This window comes from Carlito syrichta, unplaced genomic scaffold, assembly GCF_000164805.1.
Source record: "Carlito syrichta isolate Samal-C Ts95f unplaced genomic scaffold, Tarsius_syrichta-2.0.1 Scaffold315331, whole genome shotgun sequence".
Taxonomy (NCBI): Eukaryota; Metazoa; Chordata; class Mammalia; order Primates; family Tarsiidae; genus Carlito; species Carlito syrichta.
In genome coordinates, this window is record NW_007259427.1 from 541012 (window position 1) to 544503 (window position 3492).

Below are 3492 nucleotides of genomic sequence, written 5' to 3' on the forward strand. Positions count from 1 at the left end.
CCCCGGCGTGGACAAGGGCGGTGGGACTGCGAGCTCGGGTTCCCGCAACTGGGGACTTGAGCTCCGGGCAGCGGGGCAGGGCTGGTCCTGCGGATCGAGAGTGGAACGGCAAGGCTGCGTCAGATCGCTGTAAGGAAAATAACGAACAGTGCTTAGTTCTCTGTAGAGTTGCACATCGTTTTAACGTGATCTCCCTGAGTGCTCCATCAGGTAGTAGTAGGCTGATTTTACAAGCTAGGCGACGTGACTTACCCAAAGCCTGCAGCTACTAAATGGCAGAGCTGGAACCCAGCTATACTGGCTTCCAATTCTGTGTGCTTACTACCGCAGCACATTATCTCCATAAATTGCTTTGATTCAACCAACAGTAGACACCATCCTCTCAGCCCTCAATAGTTAAGATGCTGCAGGATTTCAGAGGGGAGTTGAAAATGTTATTCTTGCCTTCAAAGACAGGAATAAAACAAAGACAAAACAGTTGTAATAAAAGACAAACCATGATAGGTGCCATGTGAAAAGTACAAAGAGCGCTGCAGAAGATCAAAGAACCGCTCCTATCTGTCTAGGGGATCAGCAAAGAGAGGCAGCATGAAGGAGCAGGTATTTGCTATTGACCTTGAAGGAGATGGGAAAGGTTTTATAGCAAGAGGGGACAGCATGAGAATATATATGAAGGTGAGTCAATGAAAGTTGTTGGAGAAAGAGCAAAGACTCTAGGGTATCTTGAGAAGTGGCAGAGACAAAGGAGAATGGGCCCTCAGATGCCAAGTGGATAAATTTGTATTTCAGTATTTTGCATTTTCATGGTTTAGGTTTGGGGTAAGAAAAGGAAGGGTTTTTCTTTGTATTATTGATCTCTCTGTGCAGGGATGCAGATTATTAGAGGTAGAAAAACTGGCAGAGAGACCTACAATAGGCCAGATAAAAGGTAATGATGAGTATGAGCTAAAGGGTGTGCAGAAGGAATTAAAAAGAGCATGGTTGAGAAGTGATGTTGAGACAAAAATCTGTAGGATTTGGCAACTGATGGGTTAATTGGGGTAGAAAGAGAAAAACCAAAGATATTGAATGTTTTTGAGGCTTTGATAATTATAAGAGATAGAAAAGAGACAATTATAAGGGAAAGGAGTTACTTTTTGAGAGAAGATGATCTGCTTGGGTATGGACACTTTAAGGGTTTGAAGTGTTGTCAGGACAGCCAGGTAGACGTGGACACTCACTAAGAAGCTAGAAATAAAGGTTTTGAAATGTGGGAAAGAGGACTGAACTAGAAAATATATTGGGGAAGTAATCAGGCTGGCAGTGATAACACTGCAAGAGAAAAGAAGAAAACAAACAGCAGGATCTTGGACAACATCTTTAGAGGTTTGCTCCTTGAGGTGTGGTCAAAGGCCCTGCAGCATTGGCATCATAAGGAGGTGCATTAGAAACTCAGAATCTTGGGCTCCACCCTAGAGCTGCTGAACCAGCCTCTTCAACTTAACAAGAACCTCAAAAGATTTGTACCACATCAAAGTTTGAGAAGTTCTGATGTAGATGAACTAAGCCAGCCAAGAAGAGGGGAGAGAAAAGGAGGAGGAGAACCAGGGCAATGCAGAGTCATCAAGCAAGGTAAATTGGAGTTTCACAAAAGCAGAGCAGGAAGGAGTGTTGATCAGCGATATCCAAAACCACGGAGGTTGAAAAGAACAAGGAAAGAAGACATGTTTGCATCTTGTGATTAAGTCGTGTGATTATTATGACCAAATTGCTCTAACTGACCCAATTGTTCTCATTGAAAGCCACTTTCCAGTCAGGGATAGCCTAGGAACCCCAGCCCCTCCAATTCCCACATATGTGGGACACACTGAAGTAAGCGGGTAGATCTGACAGAGGGAAAAAGTAGATATTGTCTTCTAGTTCTTTTGTTTTCTCAGAGAAAGAAGCAAGATAATGTTGGCAGACTTCTAATTGTCCATAACAGTTTAGTCTCTTTCCCCCGGAACACACTGACTACTTTTCTCAGCCTCTCTTTCAGTTAGATATGGTCAAGTATTAAGTTACTGCTAATGCAATGTGAACCGGTATTATGTCTGGCCACTGCCAGTCCAGGCCTTTACTTCTGGAGTACAGGACCTATGCCTCCTCCATGCATTTTCCTTTCTGCAAGCTGAACCTGAACATGGTGACTCTGCTTTGATTATGCAGATGACTAAGGTTAGCAGAGCCACAAGAAAGAAGCTGCCTAGATGAAAGACAACTGCCCACTGACCTGGAACACCAAATTATTTGAGCAAGATATAAATTTCTATTGAGTTGGAGCCATAACATTTTGGGGTCTCAATGTTATAGCAGTTGATCATATTCCAGCTAAAGCAGTCAACTGAAGGAATGAGATTAAGAGGCGACAAGGGAGGTGAAATAGGAGTCTACGAGTAAGGAAGAGTGAATTGAACAAAAAACATGGTCAGGTTTCCAGCACTACTTACTGAGGGCCCCTTTGAATGAGTTGTCATGAATTTATAATGAGACCAGCCAGTTGGTTGTACAGTTTTCTCCAGACATACTGGTTGCTCATATGCAGGCACTGAGTAGGCAGTTTTGGCAGTAACCAGGACTGAGATTTAGCCAGGCAAGTACAATGGGGAGAGGAAGGCAAAGTTGTTGAAGGTAGAGGTAAAGGAGGCATTATAATTTCAGACAGAGTAAGAAGTAAGGTTATGAGGGGTAGAAAACAGTGGAAAGATGGTAGGGTGACTAAATTGGTGTTTGTGATCAGGTTGAAGACTTGCTGGAGTTTAGGTACTATATGGAATGACCTTGGAAAGATAAAACAGATGGGTGGAGTGTGGGAAGCTTGAATTAAAATTAGAGGAGGGCCGGGCTCAGTGGCTCAGCCTGTAATCCCGTGTCTTTGGGAGGCTGAGGTGAGTGGATTGCCTGAGCCCGCGGGTTCAAGACCCGCCTGGGCAACTTGGCGAGACCTCATCTCTACAATAAATCAAAAAATTAGCCGGGCGTGGTAGCGCACGGAAGGCTACTTGGAAGGCTTAGGCGGAAGGATCGCCGGAGCCCAGCAAGTCGAAGCTGCGGTGGCCGGGAGCGGCCACTGCACTCCAGTCTGGACGACTGAATGAGACTCCAACTAAAAATAATAATAATAATAAAATAAAATAAAATTAGAGGAGGGACTTAGTTATCGGTAATATTAAGGTATAGAGAATGATCGTGAGAATGGATAATTGAGGTAGCAGAGGCAGCAAGATCCTCTGAACAGACGAGGTCAAGGAATTGAAAGGCAGTACGGGTTTTGAAAGAAACATCCATATAGTTATATATGTATATCTATTATACTTACACTCCCCGCCGCCAAGAAGAATCACCACGGGAGTGATAGCACAGTGGTTTTGGAGTAGTGGGTAGTCTTGGAAAGAGTGATATTCACCCTGGTGCTAAAATCTTTAAACAATGAGCGGTTGAGTTCTTAGAATTAGGGTGTTCAAAGCCATCAGT